The sequence below is a fragment of the Sapajus apella genome, unplaced genomic scaffold, assembly GCF_009761245.1.
Source record: "Sapajus apella isolate SASKATOON/1434 unplaced genomic scaffold, GSC_monkey_1.0 scaffold9, whole genome shotgun sequence".
Taxonomy (NCBI): domain Eukaryota; kingdom Metazoa; phylum Chordata; class Mammalia; order Primates; family Cebidae; genus Sapajus; species Sapajus apella.
In genome coordinates this window covers 10,967,062-10,987,317 of record NW_022436949.1, presented here as the reverse complement: position 1 = coordinate 10,987,317, position 20,256 = coordinate 10,967,062, and the positions used below count along the sequence as shown (strand labels likewise).

The following is a 20,256-nucleotide window of genomic DNA, read 5'->3' as shown; positions in this document are numbered from 1 at the left end:
AATAAAAGGTGGGGGGAGGCAGTTCTTAACTTCCTTGTGTGGCTAATTATTTGATTTAATATATATAACTGGAAGAAAGGGAGTATATTAATTTCAACGTTTCCAATGGATGAGACCCACCATAATATGGCACTGTATATTCAGCTAGAACTAATGCATGCTGAAGAAAAAGTAATCCCAAAATATCAGAAACTAACCAAAATGAATGTTTACATCTCCTTAACATGAAACTTTCAGGTTTTTTTTAAGACTTCGTTGGGAATCTATCCCTCATGTGATAGCTCACCATCTATTTTTATCCATGATATCTACATCATGGAAAACCTATTTGAATTAAATGTGGATCAAAGTTTGAAATTGTTTCCCCAAAAATTTGTATTATTAAGTAAATAGGTTGCAATTATTAAACTAGTAGTGACTGACTCTATATTTCTGAATATTTTAAGATATTAAAATATATCATCATAGAACAAAAAGTACAATAATAAAACCATTTCTATTGTAAGTTCATTAAAACCTTACTATTTAAGTGAGTAATAAAATAATACATCACTTAGTTTAAAAATCCATTTAAAATCCATTTTCCTAGAAAATATTTTCTAAAATCAAAATTTTCTGATTCATAATTAATATTTAATATTTAATAGAAAAAAGGTTTTTCTCGGTCTAGAATATAGAAGATATTAAACTCAGTTTCTTATATACTTTCACTCAACAGTAATAATTAACACAGAAGACTTTTGCGATTATACGTGAAAGGACTTCTCCCCCTCATCAAACAAGCAATGAATTTTGTAGTGGACACCAGCTTCATGTCCTCTAGTTCAATTCAGATATTGTGTACCTGGAGGTGTTAAATTCCACAGGTTGATGGCTGAGTCCCCAAGACTGCTCTCCGTCCGCCAACTTCTGATGACGCCAAGTTATTTTGCCTGTGCTTCTGAACAATAGGCTGTAAGTCAAGGTTTCCAAAACCCTCTTCTCAGGTTCAATTAGTTTGCTAGAGCAGCTCAGAGAACTCAGGGAAACACTTACTTACATTTACCAGTTTATTACAAAGAATATTACAAAAGATAAAGATGAAGAGATACATAAGGCAGGGCATGTGAGAAGGGTCCACTGAGGAGCTTCTACGCCCTCCCCAAGGCCTCACCCTCTAGCAACCTTCACACGTTCAGCTCTCAAGAAGTCCTTTGAATCCTGTCATGTTTGGCTTCTGATGGAAGCCAAAAGTCATTAGATAAGCACGATTGACAACTGAGAAGAAATGTGATTAAACAAAAAGAGTATGATCTAATACTAATAGACTCAGTTGGGAAATCCAGCAAAGCCTCTCTGTTCAATACTTCTTTACTTCTCTGTGCAGCATCTCTTCCTCTGGGTATGGGGCAGGACCTCTTCTGAAATGAGGTTCTTATGACCTACAATCAGACAAGGTGTATCAGAGAGTTTCCCTGTGGCCAGAAGCGAAAAGAGATCAAAATGTATTTTTCGTTTCTAAGGCCTGCTTTAACCTGCTCTAAGGAGCAAGTGAAAGGAGGTCAACAAAAGGGCAGAGAGGGAGATTGTTTTCTGACACCTGCTTCTGAGCCCTGCAGCACCCTAACATTATAACAAAATACTGCAACAAGTGCTATGAGTTAGATATAATATATTATATATATTATTATGTGTGATGTATCACACTTAGACAGCATTATATTGTTTCTTTTAAACTAAATTTGAAGTTACTTAACTTCAGCTGGTTATCAAATAAAAATTTTGCTTAAACACTTGCTAAACATCAACATATATATGCTTTTATTTATGCTTTTTATTTCCCGTCAACCAGAAAGTTGGAAGCATTTAATGAGAACATTAACAACTAAGCCATTTAGGCTCACACTGGCTACCTTTGTATCAGCTTTAACTTGAGTTTGTTTTCTGACCATCTCATCTCCCATGGGCTATAACTTCTAGCCCATTATGAAGATTGCTTCTGCCCTTGCTGATCTAATACTCATTTATGTTATCCATGATTCAGCTTGGCTTAATTTTGCTAGCAAAAACTTGCAAGGACAAATTTGTAACAAGGGCCCAGATACACATACTCTGTGGAAGGAATACAATCCATTTATACATAAATGAATTTCAATATTAAGGGATTGGCCTACATAAGGAAATTAGAAGCCTGGAACTGCTAGACTGAATAAAATATTTAAAAGTTGAGAGCCCATTAAGTAATCAATGTATTCATTTCTCACACTTCATCACTGTGAGAGTCAGAACAATTGATTCAACATGAGAAAAATTCTCAAAGCTCAAATTTGCCTTCAACTCATTCATCCACTTTCTGGATGAAAATTGCTAAAAACCCCTGTGGATAGGCTTGAGGGAGCAATAGCAAAATAAAATCTTTATCAATAATGACAAAGAAGAAAGAAAGGATAGGTGACAAGATAATAGGAATAGATCATGTGGCCACTTAGGCAATATTTGTATTATTATTTAATTTATTGTATGATTCCAATATATGAGTGCACCAAACTCATTAAAGATATTAGAGCAATTCTTTTGAATCAGTATGTTTTTCTTTGTCCTAGGTTCAAACAATTTCATTAATGTGTCACAAAGAACAATCTAATAATCAGTTAATAATGAATTATAAGAGACTCTTAGAACAAACATATTAGCATGACAGCACAGAAGGAAATTCTCAAAGAAAACATTTCAATATAATTTTTCCTTTTGTAAATGAAAAAGAACATAGACTATTTACAAGCTGTCATTTTTTTCTTCTAATCAGGTACATACATGATACCTAAATGTGCCTCATTTCATGATCAGTTTTGAGGGAAAACTATAACTAGTTATGTGATACTGAACCAAGCATAGAAAGTCAACACCAAGACAAAAGTATGCCAAATTGCAGGGTCTTTATTGCCGGCGGCCACGGAGGACTCATGTCTCTCCAACCTGTGGCCCCGAAAGGAGGGTGTCAAGACCTTTTATACCCCTAAAACCACCTAAGGGGTGAGGGTGAGGAGCGGGAATGGGGATGAGGGATTTCAGACATTCCGAGGGCTAGTGGATTCTGTAAATCACCTCCTGGGCGGAGATGAGGGTGAGGGGTTCCGGACATTCCAACGGCCAGGGGACTTTTGTCACTCCAATTGTTACTTAAGTGGTTTACAGAAGTCAAGATAAATGTTAGTTTACACATTGTCTGGTAGTGGTGGGAATTACAGACCTTAGTTACTTATTACAAGTCGCAGGAGCCAAGATGGCATGGGTTTAGACTGCTTGCCTCTCACATTAGGGTCACAGAGAGCAGTTTCAATAGAAAGCCGAGGTATGGTTGAGGTATGCAGTTTTATGGGGCTTTTTCCATGTCACAGATATACAATAAAGAAAATTATCTTCAAAGTGAGAGTAGGTAAACAAGCCTAAAGAAGAATTGAAGCAGAAAAGTGAGTAGTTAATAAAAGAACATCTATATAAGCTCACGTGTTTAGTATTTTTGCTTCAACCTGTTAAATATCAGTGTATTAAAAGCACTGGCAAATGCAAATGCAATCCCAAAATTTCTATCTTAAATTTTTTAATGGTTTATAAGATATGGGAAATATGTACCAGAAACAGACATTAAAGTTTATTTATGAGTTATAAAACACTTCCTAGAGTAATTTAATGAAATAACCTACTATTACCATCATTTTCTTAAAGGAAGTACATTTTGCCTCTGAAATACAGAAAACTTGCAACTTCAAAATAAGTCTTACAAGAAATACATTTACATTTATAAAAATCTAACCACGTAGATTTCTTGTCTTTCATTTTTCTTTGCATATTAAGAAAATGTTACTCTTTGGCATTTAGGAATCAGTGACATACATTGATTTCTAAACTTATTTGAGATGCAACTTCTTGTAACATTAGGAGGGATCTGTATTCCATGGGACACATTTTGGAAAACACTTCTATTGACAATGTCTCATTTAATTTTGTGATCAATTACTGTTACAAAGACACTGAAAACAAGATATTTCTCTTGAGAATAATACATCTGGAAGAAAAAAGATGCATGGAATAAAAGGTTTTTTTAATACATATGGTAAGATAGATAGAAATCAATAAATGCAATTTAAAAGTTACAAACGTGCAGTTCTTCATTTAGCTAAAAACAAACAAAACAAACCACAAGAAGATGTAAATTCCTGATTTAAAAAGTTTCATGTAAAGATGTTTTCTATAAAAAGCAAAGTAAAAATAAGCAATGTAGCATATTATTAGGCTCAACCAGCACTCAGTACACCACTATTTGTAAATCATTTTTAGGAAATAGTCACATCCATTCACTTACATATTATCAATCACTCCTTCCCTGCTACAGTGATGGAATTGAGTAGTATTACCAGGGACAATATGGTTCACAAAGCTAAAAATATTTAGCATCTTGCCTTTATTGGAAAGCATTTGCCCATCCCTGTGCTACATATAGGGAACACTCTCCACTCTCCAGATCAAAAGTAACGATCTCGGCGACGTTGCTGCCTCCCAGAGGCCGTTCCCGTAAAGCCAACGAGGCCCAGCCGGCCAGCAGGGAAGGAGGCGTGGATGTGGAGCCGGTGGCTGCCAAGCCCCGGGCCCGCGCCGCTGCCTAGCGCGTCCCGGGGGCTCCGTGGGGACACGCCTGCCGCCGCGGCTCCGGGACCCGTACAGCCCCGCGCTGCGCGGATGGCCCTGCTCCCGCGCCCCGCGCTCATCCTCCTGCTCCTCCTCACGGCCGCTGTTGTCAGGTGCCTGGAGCAGGCCCAGACCACCGACTGGAGGACCACCCTGAAGACCATCCGGAACGGCGTTCACAAGATAGACACGTACCTGAACGCCGCCTTGGACCTCCTGGGAGGCGAGGACGGTCTCTGCCAGTATAAATGCAGTGACGGATCTAAGCCTTTCCCACGTTATGGTTATAAACCCTCCCCACCGAATGGATGTGGCTCTCCACTGTTTGGTGTTCATCTTAACATTGGTATCCCTTCCCTGACAAAATGCTGCAACCAACACGATAGGTGCTATGAGACCTGTGGCAAAAGCAAGAATGACTGCGACGAGGAGTTCCAGTATTGCCTCTCCAAGATCTGCCGAGATGTACAGAAAACACTAGGACTAACTCAGCATGTTCAGGCCTGTGAAACAACAGTGGAGCTCTTGTTTGACAGTGTTATACATTTAGGTTGTAGACCATATCTGGACAGCCAGCGAGCCGCATGCAGGTGTCATTATGAAGAAAAAACCGATCTTTAGGAGATGCCGACAGCTGGTGATGGAAGAAGACCAAAGAACATAACCTTTGACAAATAACTAATGTTTTTACAACATAAAACTGTCTTTATTTTTGTGAAAGGATTATTTTGAGACCTTAAAATAACTTATATCTTGATCTTAAAACCTCAAAGAAAAAAAGGGAGATGGCCGGGCGCGGTGGCTCAAGCCTGTAATCCCAGCACTTTGGGAGGCCGAGGCGGTGGATCACGAGGTCAAGAGATCGAGACCATCCTGGTCAACATGGTGAAACCCCGTCTCTACTAAAAATACAAAAAATTAGCTGGGCATGGTGGCACGTGCCTATAATCCCTCAAAATGCAAATTTAAGGGCGGAGCGCACTGGCTCGTGCCTGTAATCCCCGCACTTTGGGAGGCTGAGGCCGGCCGATCATGAGATCAAGAGATCGAGACCATGCTGGCCAACATCGTGAAACCCCATCTCTACTAAATACAAAAATTAGCTGGGCGTGGTGGCACACACCTGTAGTCCTAGCTACTCAGGAGACTGAGGCAGGAGAAGTGCCTGAACCCAGGAGGCGGAGGTTGCAGTGAGCCGAGATCACGCCATTGCACTCCAGTCTGGGTAACAAGAGCGAAACTCCGTCTCAAAAAAAAAAAAAAAAAAAAAAAAAAAAAGGGGAGATAATAAGGGGAGGGCACGCTTGTCTTCTCAGGTATCTTCCTGGGCACTGCTCCCTTAGTATGCCAAATGTCTTGACCAGTATCAAAAACAAGTGCTCATTAAGGGGAGAATTTTTGAATAGAAGAATATATAACTCAGTTTTCACACCTATATTTACCAAAGAGAAATCAAATATAAAATTCATTATAAGGTCTGTTCAACATTATCTGATTTGGAAACATAGGAAAAACATCACTTACAAATATTTGTTTACTACGAAATTTTAAATACACATTTAAGCCTAGAAGGAACGGACTTTTAAAAATTTTTTGTCTCTTTTAATTACACATATGTAATTAAAATACAGCATAATGTTTGTTGTTTCTCTGTAAAAAAAAAAAAAAGTAACGATCTCTACATAATTTTTGTTGCTCTGAAAACAATGCATTCTTCAGATTTCACAGAAAAAGTCACTTTGTCAGTGAAGCATTTCTGACCCCACACTCATTCAATCCAAATAAAGTTCCTTATGTATAAGTCATTAGAGTCATTCTTTTTTGTACCTGCATTTATCACAATTATGAACAAACATTCTGATGTTATTATGTTATTATTTAAATTTATCTTTTCTTCCTCATTAAGTCAAAGCTCTATAATAGAAGATATGTGACTATTTTGCTTATCACTCAGTAACTGTTTATTGAGCGAACAAGTGAATAGTGTAAAAATTAAAAGGAATATATAAAAACAAATTAAGATAAATGTAATTAAAGAAGTAGAAACATTTCCAGCATTTGGAACTATGAGGAGTTACTGTAATAAAAACAAAATCATTATCTCTCTCATTTATACCTAAATAGAATAGATGTTGGATATGTGTGATTGGAAAATGTGGTATTAGATCATGGCCAAGCAAATTTGCTAAAACTTCATCTGAAAAGTTAAACAGACTTTCACGTAGAATCATTTGCAGTTATACAACAATAGGACTGCTACAGAGAAGTATGCCATTTTTCACATGGAAGGAAGAGACCAAAATAAAGATGCTCTGCAGAAGGTGTATCTAACTATATCAAAAATACCTATTTCCCCCAGTTATTTTTAAAATTTCATCAGTCAAATCAGTCCTAATTCCCTCAGAAAAGGTGAGAAGGCAGTGAAAAGACAATAGCTTTATTATATGGAAAATCATTCTAAATTATAAATGTTCAATCACAGGGAAAGGAGAGTAGGCCTTATACTTTGGAGAGTATGCCTGAATATACTTCCTTTTACCCTTTCCTCCTTATACTCAGAAGAGGTCATATTTAGTTGGTTAAAAAAGGGAAATTACAGGAGAAAGTAGAGTTACAACCGCTGAATGGAACATTCCAATGTTTGGCTCCTGACACAAACAGCAAATTGAACTATACCATGCAAGAAAGCACCTCTGTAGGAACCAGAAAAGCAGTTGAGCAACCATAGTACTTGGTTATAACATCATAACAAAGAAAAAGGTATTGAAGAATGTAGGAAGGACAATTTTGCACTGTCTGAACTACCCCTCTGTGAATTCCAGGCAACACAGGGCAGAGAGAGTGTATGCTCTTGGGGAAGGGAGAGCAAAGTGAGTAAGAGACTTTGCATTAGCACACAGTGCTGCTCTGTCACACCAGAATACAATACGGGGCAGAATTCTGCTGGCACTTATAGCAAAAACCATCTACAGCAACCATGGGCCAGAGGAAAATCTGTCTCTCCAGTGAGATAAAACCAAGTCCTAGATGGCTTTGCTACCAGCTGACTAACGTGGCCTGGGGCATCAAATAAATTTGAATGGCAGTCAGGCCACAGAAACTTCAGTCCTTGGTCAAGCCCTGGTGTTGTTCTATTCTCAGAGGCAGTGGACGGGGGTATGATTCAGTGCGGCACCAGCCGTGAAGACTATGAGAGTGCCTGCAGCGCTACTCTCCCAACTCCAGGCAATGAAGCTCAAGGAAATTCCTTCTAGTTGGGAAAAGGAGAAGGGAAAACAAACAAACAAACAAACCCAGAGGACTTTGTCTTGTATCTGTGGACACGCTCACCCACAGTAAAATGAAGAACCAGGCAGATTTCTGAAGCTTCCAATTCCAGGCCTTTGCTCTTAGATGGCCCAGAAATGAATCCGCTGTATAATGGGATGAACCCAGTCCTGGCAGGATTTCACCATCTGCTCACTAAAGTGCCCTTCATTCTTGAATAAACATCAGCAGCAGTCAGGCAGTACTGGCCATAAGCCTTGAGCAAGTCCCAGTACTGTGCTGATCTGGAAGGCCGTGAGCTTCACATGTGACCCAGCATTGTGCCAGCTATGGTGGCCATGGGAGAGCCCATGTCACTCTTTTCCAAACTCTAGGTAATGCAGCACAGAGAGACTCCTTCTGTTTGGGAAAAAGAGGAGAAGAGTGAGAGACTGCCTTCCTGGTAAACCAAGGAATTCTTTATCCGAATCCACCAAAACTGTATTTCCAGGAACCTGTAAGGGTCTCACTGTTCCTGGGCTTAGGGTGCCCTTTAAAGCTAAAATGCCTGGAGTAACCACAGGCTTAGGTCACAGCACTCAATCCCTTTTGAATTCTTTGAAAGTTCTCTTAAGAAGGATGAATACAAATGAACACAGACTGCAAAGTTTGAAATAAATACCAAACTCAACAATGCCCAGATATAAATAATGGTCTACAAGCATCCGGAACCTACATGGAAACGTAAGCTTACCAAACAAATGAAATAAGGCACTAGTGACCAATCTGAGAAATACAGGGATATATGATCTCTCAGATAGAGAATTCTAAGTAGTTGTCTTGAACTTGCACAATGAACTTTAAGATAATACAGAGAAGGAATTCAGAATTCTGTCAGAGAAATTTAACAAAGAGATTAAAATAGTTTTCAAAAATCAAGCAGAAACTCTGGAGTTGATAAATTTGATTGAATAACAGAATAATTTATCAGTCTCTCTATAGCAAAACTGGTTAAGCAGAAGAATTAGAACAAAAACAAAGACTTCCAACCTAGAAGAATGAACACTGTAGAGTTATCATTCAAACATGAAGGAAAAATAATGAAAGAAAAGAAAGAAAGAAAGAAAGAAAGAAAGAAAGAAAGAAAGAAAGAAAGAAAAAGAAAAGAGGAAGAGAGAGAGGAAGGAAGAAAGGAAGGAAGGAAGAAAAGAAGGAAAGAATGAAGGAAGAAACGAAGGGCTGAAGATTTTAGGGATTTTCTCAGCACTAGACATGTTTCACAAGAAGTGTTAAGGGAGTTCTTCAATCTGAAAGAAAAGATTGCTAACATGCAATAATAATTATCTGACGTTATAAAACTCATTGGTAAAATTAAGTGCACAGACTCCCAACACTGTAACTGTGGTATATAAGTCACATATATCCTGAGTAGGAGAAAGATAAACCTGTCAAAATAATAATAAAAACAATTTAAGAGATATATGATATTAAATATACATAGAAGCAACAAAACATCAGAAAGCAGGGAAATATAGTTAAAGTGTAGAGCTTTTTGGTTTTTTCTTTGCTCATTTTGTTTTTTCTTTGTGATCATAGTTAAATTGTCATCTTATAACATCTTAAATTTGTTATAAGATGTTACTTGTTAACTCATGGGACCTACAAAACAGAAACCTATAATAAATAAAAAGCAAGAAATTAAAATATAGTTCCATAGAAAGTCACTTTTATATAAAAGGTGACAAGAAAGAAGGAAGAAAGGGAGTACCAAAAAAAAAACAAAAACAAAAACCAGAAAACAAATAACAAAATTACAGTAATAGGTTCTTATCTATCAATAATAACAATGAATATTAAAGGACTAAATTCTCCAATCAAAAGACACAGAGTGGTTGAATGGATAAAAATAAAATCCAACTAGATGTTGTCTATAAGAAACTCAATTAATCTGTAAAGACACAAATAGACTGAAAATGAAGGAATGAAAAAACATATTCCATGCAAATTGGAAACAAAAAAGGGCAGAAATAGCTATACTTATGCCAGATAAAATACATTTCAAGAAAAACAAACTAAAAAGAGGCAAAGAAGGTCATTATATAATGACAAAGGAATCAACTTAGAATGAAGATGAAAAAAATGTAAACATATATGCACTAAACACTGGAACACCCAAATATATAAAGCAAATATTATTAGAGCTAAAGACAGAGATAGACCCTAATACAATGATAACTAAGGACTTCAACACCCCAATTTTATTACTGGACAGATCATCTAGACAAAAAATCAGAAAATAACAGCAGCTATGGTACATTCTATTAATGTCTGTTAGATTCATTTTTTCTAAAATGCCAGTTAAGTGTGATATTTGTTTTCTGATTTTCTACCTAATCTTCACCACACAACATAGAACAATTTCCAGGATAGACCGTGTGTTAGCACACAAAATAATTCTGAAACATTTCAAAAAATTAAAATAATATCAAGTATCATTTCTGATTGCAATGGAATAAAACTAAAAATCAGTAAGAGAAACTTTGGAAACTATAAACACACGGATTTTAAACAATACACCCCTGAAGAATCATTGGATCAACAAAAATATTAAGAACATTTAAAAACTTTTCTTGAAATACAATATGTTAAAACTTATGGAATACAGAAAAAGCAATATTATGAGGGAAGTTTATTGCAATAAATATCTACATCAAAAAAGTAGAAAAAACAAGCAAACAAAATAATGATATTTCTCAAAGAATTATAAAAGTGAGGGAAAACCCAACCCAAAATTAGCAGAAGAAAATAAATTATAAAGATCAGAGCAAAAATAAATAAAATTGAGAATTTAAAAATACCATGAAAATGACAGAAAAATTGTTTTTTTGAAAAAATGAACAAAATCAACAAACTTTTCGTCAGGTTAAGAAAGAGGAGAGAAGATGCAAACAAATGAATTTGGAGACAAAATAGGAGATTACAACCAATACCACAGAAATTCAAAGGATTATTAGAGAATATTATAAGCAACAATATGCTAATAAATTGGAACACCTAGAAAAAAGTGAATAACTTCCTAGACAAATAAAACCTAACAAGAATGAACTATTAAGAAATCACAAACCTAAATAGAGCAGTAACAAGTAACAATATGACAGAAAGGGAGAAAACTTTTGCAATCTATCCATGTGACAAAGCTCTAACATCCAGAGTCTGCAAGGAACTTAACAGATTTGCAAGAAAAAACAAACAAACAAACAACTATATTAAAAAGTCAGCAAAGTGTGTGTGTTTTAGGCCTTCTTTACTTTGTGGCTGAAAGTTTATCTTATATATGTCCAGCCCAAGTCCTAGAATTAGCCATTTCTCTAAGAACATCTGATATCTTTTATTGGACAACAGTATTATAAACGAAGATTTGTGTGTTAGGTGAGATCACTGCCATTGGGTTTTTATTTATTTTAGTTCCTTGAACTGGCAGAGCACAGATATAGCTGTTAGAAACCTAGCTGTAACCATCTACCATCCATTTACTTAATTGTTCAATTCCTGTTAACATATTTAGCAGTATCACAATTGTTCATGCATATTCCCAAAGGCACAAATTTTATTGACAAGAATATATTGCTTACACGCAATTTATTTTGCCTTTTGTGTTACAGACCCCACTCATTTTCCAAGTTAATTAGGCCATTACCTTTGCCACCATGTTTTCCATTGAGACTGTTTCATGCATTTGTTATTCATTTACAATTTCTTTGTCACATTCTGAACTTTGCCCTGGAATCCTTTGACTTCTTAATTTGCATATACTAAGGTTCCACTCTGCTATGAAGTGGGTTTTGTCAAATGTATCATGACATGGATTCATCATTACAGTATCATACAGAAAAGTCTTACTGTCTAAAAAGCCAGTGTTCTTCTCCATTCATCTTTACCCTCCTCCACCAAGAATCTCTGCCTTCATGGGAGCAAATGCTGATACTATGTCTACTGCATTTGCTAGGAATAATAAAGCTTCTTTTTCTCTGAGCCAGAGATATTGAGTTTTCTACCTATGAATGGGTAGCAGAAGAATTTGTAAACTAGCAACTTTTATAAAATTTAAAATCCCTTCTCTGCCTTGACAATGAAATACACATATTGAATTAAAATACATAATAGAAATAAATATGAAACATTTAGCAAGTTTTTTAAGAATACACAGAAGTGTATCTTCATGACTTTGAAAAATGTCTTAAACAAAATACATACATAAAATTAACTATAAAATTAAAAAAAAAAACTACAATTCAATTATATCTGGAAACTTAATTTCATCAGCAAAATGCAGAATGGGCCTAAGGAAAATTTTATAATTAGTATTGCCAGAAATAGGAAAGGAAAGCAGAAAATACTTTTTTAGTTTATGTCATAGACATGGAAAGGAGACAGAAGCGACCTCATTTCCAGGCAGATGCAAATGCAAAATTTCTTTGGGAAGAACCAACACCAAATTAGACTCTGAGATTTCTACAATTAATCTCCAATTATGAGATTAAAATCTTTTTATTTGGAGTCACTTTAGTGTAATGTGAAGTCACATTGTTCTTGTGCCTTTAAATATGTCTATTTGTATTTCTTTTTTTTTTTTTTTAAGAGGAAGAACGAGAAAAAGAAAGAAAAAGAATAAAGGAAAGGAAGAAAGAGGAAGAGAAAGAGGGAGAGAGAACAGGGGTGTTGCTTTATTGCCTGAGCTAGAATGCAGTCTAAAACTGGGTATGCCTGTAATTGTGTTTAATAATAGAGACACACAAAAAAAAAAAAATGAGGGAAGAAAATAATTAACAAGCAGCCAACCAATATTTCATTTAAACCTGTAAATATGTGTGATATAGTACAGATAAGAGTGTATATTTTGTGTATTTAAAGTGGAGAGTTCTATGAATGCAATTAAGTCTACTTGTTCCAGATCTGAGTTCAAGTCCTAAATATCGATGTTAACTTTCTGTCTCATTGATCTATCTAATATTGATGTTGAAGTATCCAACTATTATTGTGTGGGAGTCCAAGTCTCTTTATAGGTCTTATATATCTGGGTATTTCTGTATTGGATGCATATATGTTTAGGATCTTTAGCTCTTCTTGTTGCATTGATCCTTTTATCTTTATGTAATATCCTTCTTTGCTTCTTTTGATCTTTGTTGCTTTGAAATCTATTTTATCAGCAAAAATTGCAACTCCTGCTTTCTATTTATTTATTTTAGCTCTCCATTTGGTTGGTAAATTTTTCTCCATCCCTTTGTTTTGAGTCTTTGTGTATCCTTGCATATGAGATGGATCTGGATGTAGCATACCAATGGGTCTTGGCTTTTTTTGCCTGTCTGTGTCTTTGGATTGGGGGATTTAGTCGATTTAAATTTAGAATTAATAACAATATATGTGTGTTTGATACTGTCATTTAATGTTAGCTGGCTGTTTTGCCCATTAGTTGATGCAATTTCTTAATTATGTTGATGTTCTTTATTTTTTGGTATTTTTTAGAAAGGCTGATACTGGTTATTCCTTTCTATTTGTAGTGGTTCTCTCAGAAGCTCTTGTAAAGCAGGGCTGGTGGTGATGAAATCTCTGAGTGCTTGCTTGTTCACAAAAGATTTTATTTTTCCTTCGCTTATGAACCTTAGTTTGGCTGGATGTAAAATTCTGGGTTGAAAGTTCTTTTCTTTAAGGATGTTGAATATTGGCCCCCACTCTCTTCTGGCTTGTAGGGTTTCTGCTGAGAGATCTGCTGTGAGTCTGATGGGCTTCCCTTTATGGGTAACCTGACCTTTCTCTCTGGCTGCCCTCAGTATTTTCTCTTTCTTTTCAACCCTGGTGAATCTGGCTATTATGTGCCTTGAGGTTGGTCTTCTTGAGGAATATTTTTGTGGTGTTCTCTGTATTTCCTGGAGTTGAATATTGTCCTGCCTTGCTAGGTTGGGAAAGTTTTCCTGAATAATATCCTGAAGCATATTTTCCAGCTTGGATTGATTCTCTTCGTCACATTCAGGTACACCTATCAAACGTAGATTAGGTCTTTTCACATAGTCCCATATTTCTTGGAGACTTGCTCGTTCTTTTTTATCCTTTTTTCTCTAATCTTGTCTTTTTGTTTTATTTCATGAAGTTGGTCTTTGACCTCTGGTATCTTTTCTTCTGCTTGATCGATTCGGCTGTTAAAACTTGTGCATAGTTGGCAAAGTTTTCGTGTTGTATTTTTCAGCTCCATTAATTCACTTATATTCCTCTCTAAATTGTGTGTTATTGTTAACATTTCGTCAAACCTTTTTTCAAAATTCTTAGTTTATTTGCATTGGGTTAGAACAAGTTCTTTTAATTCCCAGAAGTTTCTTATCATCCACTTTTTAAAGCCAGCTTCTGCTAATGGAACACAGTCTTTCTGAATCAGGTCTTGTTCTGTTGCTGATGGGGAACTGTGATCCCCTGTAGAGGGAGAGGCATTCTGATTTTGGGTATTCTCAGCCTTTTTAGGCTAGTTTCTTCCCTTCGTTATAAATTTATCCATCTGTAGTCTTTATAATTACCGTCTTTATAGTTGGGTTTCTGAATGGACGTCCAACTTGTTGATTCCAGGCGCTAGAATCTGAGCAACCCACTACACCGGCCAAAACAGCGGCTTTAAGGTTGATGGTGCTTTTCTGACTCTGCAGCAAGAACCGCCACACCAAGGCAGTGGCAAAACCGCCTCACCGGCCTCAAGAGTCGCGCTGGCGACACGTGGGGCTCCTCCGCTGGGAATCTCCTGGTGTGTGAGCAACAGAAATTGATCTGAAAGTGTGGCGTCCTCTTGTTCTCTGCTCTTTCAGTGGTAGTTGCAATCCCGAGCTGCTAGTGATCAGCCATCTTGGATCTCTCTCGTCTATTTGTATTTCTTAAGAACAAAGCCATTTTCTCACATAACCATGGTACAGTAATCAAAATGACATTAATATTCACCTAATATTATCACTTATTCTACCAACTTTTTTCATATTTTCCAATGGTCCCATTAATGTCCTTAAGAGAAAAAAAAAAAAAAAACAACTAGAATAAACCCTGTATTCAAGAACCCTATATTGCCTTCAGTCTCATGTCTCTTTAATCTCTTTTAATCTGCAAAAATTCAGTCTTTCATTGACTTTACTTACCTTAATATTTTTGGAATAGCATAAGACATTATTTTGCAAAATGTTCCCCAGTGTGGAGCAGTCTGGCATTTCCTCAGGATTACATTACAGTTATGTATTTTTTGGCAAGCATATGACAGAAGTGATGCTATATTCTGTCCCTTGTATTATATTAAGAAGGCTTTGACATTGGTTTGCCTCATTATTAGATAGTAACTTTGATTATTTGAATTAGATTGCTTATGTCAGTGTTCTTCACTGTAGAGCTACTCTTTCTCCTCAGTGTAACCAACTTTATTTGGGGAGTGATACTTGATAAATATGTATATGTTATTATGCATCAAACTTTTACTCATTCATTTCAGCATCCATTGATAAGTTTCGTCTATATTTTAGAAATACTTATCTTTAAACCTTATTGTTTCTTTTACATTATTAATTGACATTAAGTTATAAAAAGTTCTTCCTTAATATATTCAAGCTAACTGATGTTTTGAAAAGCTAAGTCATATTTTTGCTGTGGCTTTACATTTTCTTTGAAACATTTCTTTATAGGTTGGGTGTATGTCAGTTCAAAAATAAATAAGAAAACAATCTAAAACATTTTATGTATGATTTGGTTATATATTGTTTGCATGAATATGTGCCAAATGTTTTACAAATTCTGGTCTATTAAATATGGCTTCTGATCAAGAGAACTGGCCACTGATATTCAAACTACAGTGCTGAAGCACAGTCAATGAACCCATATATTTCAATTAATTCAACAAAAAAGGATCCCAGTTAGAGAAACACAAACTTATTATATAATTGTTCTGTCAAATGAAATTGGCTCAAGGGCTAGAGATTTATGAAGTGAATTAACTAATCAATTAGTTAATCCAACTATATGTCAGTCCCACATATCTGGGCACCATGAATCATCAAATTCATATTAAGCAACTAATTTGTGAATAAACAAAAATATAACACGGACATAATTATCAACTCTGCCAATTTTCCTCAAGTTTTACTAGTTTCTTTTACTTCAATGGGCCATAGTATACTGTGTACAATGATTATTATTTGAATATCAAACTAACACACTTGCTTTGAAACTATAGAGAGTGGTGCTCTAGTATTCAAACTTCTATCTCAGTATGTGTCCATGGTATTTTCTCTATTAAATATTTTACACAAATCTGGGTAACATAGTGAGATCCCATCTCTACATAAATACAAATTTAAAATAATGAACTAGGTGTGGTGGTGCATGCCTGTATCCACAGTGACTCAGAAAGCTGAGATAGGAGACTTGCTTGAGCCTGGAAGGTTGAGGCCACAATGAGCCATGATCACACCACTGCACTCCAGCCTGGGCAACAGAGCAAGACCCTGTTTCAATAAATAAACAACAAAAAATATTATACAGCTGTGCCATTGTCATGAGTTAGCACTTAACAATGTATTTGAAAAGTGGAAGATGTTAAGAAATCACATGTACCCAAGCACATGTAAAATGTAATTATCTATATCTTACAACCCTACCATTTTATATTTATTGAAAATAACATATGAAAATGTTGATGTGCAACATAGTTTAACTGATAAATAATATTGCATAAAAAATCACTTTGGAGAGTATAATTGAATGTCTTAGCTTTAAAATGCCTTTAAATTATTTTCTCTAAACTCAGAACATAGCTTTGAAATGCACCTTAAAATTCTTTGTTTCTTTCCCTTTCTCACCAGACACTCCCTTATACCATGCATGCTTATCTAATGATATACTTGTTTAGTATACCAGGCATGGAGCAAATCAGACATGGAGACCCAACTGCAGAACTCTCCCTCACCTGGAGATTACCTCAAAGTAGATAATCTACAACCCAGCTGCAGTCAAGTTGATGCCAACTGGAACTCTGGGTAGACAGTAATTCAAGAGAGCCATAAAAAGATGTGAAGACCTACAACCTGCACCATTTTGGCTTTTGAGCTGCAAGTGGCTAGACTTGCATTGGCTTATAATTGAACATTTTGGAAATTAGATGATTCTGACGCAACTTACACAATCAAACTTTATAGAATGAGCACTTCAAAAAATACTAAGAATGACATATTCATAAATTAATTATGTCCTGTCATTTTTATTTCTTAGAAATAATTTTAATACTCCATAAAAATAGGGTTGCTCTAATTTAAATGTGATGGTTTAGATTTTCCAACATATAGATTTTATTTTCTTAAGGTATTGGCATCATGCTACCTGATTTCAAATTATACTACAAGTCCACAGTAAGCAAAACAGCATGGTACTGGTACCAAAACAGAGATATAGACCAATGGAACAGAACAGAGGCCTCAGAAGCAACACCACACATCTACAATCATCTGATCTTGGACAAACCTGACAAAAACAAGCAATAGGGAAAGGATTCCCTGTTTAATAAATGGTGTTGGGAAAACTGGCTAGCAAAGTGCAGGAAGCAGAAACTGGACCCCTTCCTGACACCTTACAATAAAATTAACTCCAGATGGATTAAAGACTTAATCATAAGACCTAACACCATAAAAACCCTAGAAGAAAACCTAGGCAAAACCATTCAGGACATAGGCATAGGCAAGGACTTCATGGCTGAAACACCAAAAGCAATGGTAACAAAGGCCAAAATAGACAAATGGGATCTAATTAAACTCCAGAGCTTCTGTAGAGCAAAAGAAACAATTAGAATGAACCAGCAACCAAGAGAATGGGGAAAAATTCTGCAATCTACCCATCTGACAAAGGGCTAATATCCAGAATCTACAAAGAACTAAAATAGATTTACAAAAAACAAAAAACAAACAAACAAACAAAAAAAACAAAAAAAAAATCATTCAAAAGTGGGCCAAGTATATGAGCAGGCACTTTTCAAAAGAAGACATATATGAGGGCAACAAACATACGAAAAAATGCTCACCATCACTGGTCATTAGAGCAATGCAAATCAAAACCACATAGAGTTGCCATCTCATGCTCGTTAGAATGGTGATCATTAAAAAATCTGGAGACAACAGATGCTGGAGAGGATGTGGAGAAATAGAAACACTTTTACACTGTTGGTAGAGGTGTAAATTAGTACAACCATTGTGGAAGACAGTGTGGCGATTCCTCAAGGACCTGGAAGTAGAAATTCCATTTGACCCAGCAATTCCATCATTGGGTTTATACCCGAAGGATTATAAATCCTTTTATTATAAAGACACCATGCATATGTATGTTCATTGTGGCACTCTTTACATTTGCAAAGACTTGGAACCAACCCAAATGTCCATCAATGATAGACTGGATAAAGGAAATGTGACACATATACACCATGGAATACTACACAGCCATAAAAAAAGTTCGTGTCCTTCATAGGGACATGGATGAATCTGGAAACTATCATTCTCAGCAAACTGACACAAGAACAGAAAACTACACACTGCATGTTCTCACTTACAGGCAGGTGTTGAAGAACTAGAACAAGTGGACACGGGGAGGGGAGCATCACACACTGCGGTCAGTTTGGGGGGGGGTGAAGGGAGGAACAGCAGGGGGTGGGAAGGGTGGGGAGGGATAACGTGGGGAGAAATAGCAGATATAGGTGATAGGGGGATGAAGGCAGCAAACCACTTTGCCATGTATGTATCTAGCAACAATCCTGCATGATCTGCACATGTACCCCAGAACCTAAAGTACATTAAAAAAAAAGAGATTTGCTTGTAAATATGTTAATCTCTTTATATTAACAAAGTATTAATATTGATAAAATTATTTTATTCAAACATCTTATATTTTTGAATATAAAGTAATGTGTTGCAGAAAATTCTTATCAAAAAAACACAAAATTACAATAAATGCAGCTTATTACTCTTACTCTTTTTTATTAAGTCAGGTTTTCACTTTGTTGCCCAGAATGTAATTCAGTGGCGTGATCATATCTCACATTAAGTCATAGCTCACTGCAGCTTCAAATTCCAGGGCTCATGTAATCATTCTGTCTCAGTTGGGATTATAGGCATACTCAGCCACACCCAGATATGCTTTTGTTTTTTTTCACTTTTTAAGAGACCATGTCTTACTATGTTGCCCAAGCTGGTATTGAACTCCTGGTATAAAGATACTCCCAATTCAGCCTACTCAGTAGCTGGGATTACAGGTGTAAGCCACCACACTGTCATGATGTTTTTCCATAAGTTATTTAATATGTAATCAACTTTAAATAAAAAACCCAAATCACTTCAGGATTATAGTGTAACATTTTTATGTTGATTATATATAACAAAAATTACCTTCATATGTGTGTAGCATCTAGAATCAACTACATATTTTAACGTGCCCTTTGATTTCATTTTGATGCATAACAATATTTTATTTTACAAAAATTACTACAATTTAATTTACATTTATGTGTTGATATACTGACAGAGCATTGCCTTCCAATAGTAATTTATGCTTTCAAAAATAAAAAGACAATATTATTTATTGACAATGTGCTTACTGCAAAAAGGACAAATAATTTGAATAAACAAATTATTAGACTTCAGTAGATAATATATTTTTAAAGGTCCAAATTAATGAAGATTTTGTATTTATTTTTATGTATTATCAAATTGAATGCAATGATTAATATTATTGCCTCCAGACTGAGGAAGAAGTATAATTTCCATTTCCCAATTTTCTTACCTATGAAATGGGAACATGACAAATTTAAAGAAGGCATGTATTGTTACTAGCATGAATTTAATAAAATCTAGCTATTAAAATTACTCTATTATGAATATGACGCAGGAAGCCTGATGAAAGAAAGTAGATGAGAGAGAGCTTTGGACTGTAGCTTAGAAGGAATAAATTCCAGACCTGTCTCTGGCTCTAAATTTAGTTGCTATTTGAGCAAGTTAAGTAACTTCTGCCTCAAGATCTTCATCTGTGAACTATGAGGAACAAATGAAAGTTAGAAAAATGGTATCAAAATATATGGCTTCAAAATTCCTAAGTCCCTAAGTCCTTTTCACTGGAAGGGGAGAATAAAGCTCATTAAATGTGTTTTGATGTCTACCCTTGAAATAAGGTAGAGATCAAAGTGAGGACTTCCTAGACAGTATTTATCAAAGTGGAACTCTGACTTCTCTTAAGGAATTGTTCTCAGTAAGATTTGCTTGCAGCCAGAAAAAGAACAGTCCCATTTGTCTTTTTCTT

At 35.7% G+C, this 20,256-nt stretch overlaps 1 long non-coding RNA gene and 1 pseudogene across 2 annotated transcripts; one reads left to right on the top strand and one right to left on the bottom strand.

Annotated features, from left to right (window-relative positions):
• Window positions 1-1,037: 1,037 nt before the first annotated feature.
• Window positions 1,038-16,283, bottom strand: LOC116551276. The gene is made up of 2 exons (XR_004268822.1): window positions 14,913-16,283; window positions 1,038-1,454 (listed from the first exon to the last, which is right to left on the bottom strand). It is a non-coding gene; the product is annotated as an uncharacterized LOC116551276 (long non-coding RNA).
• LOC116551275 lies at window positions 4,522-6,139 on the top strand (annotated as a pseudogene). The gene is made up of 2 exons (XR_004268821.1): window positions 4,522-5,450; window positions 5,950-6,139. The product of XR_004268821.1 is annotated as a group XIIA secretory phospholipase A2 pseudogene (transcript).
• Window positions 16,284-20,256: the final 3,973 nt, after the last annotated feature.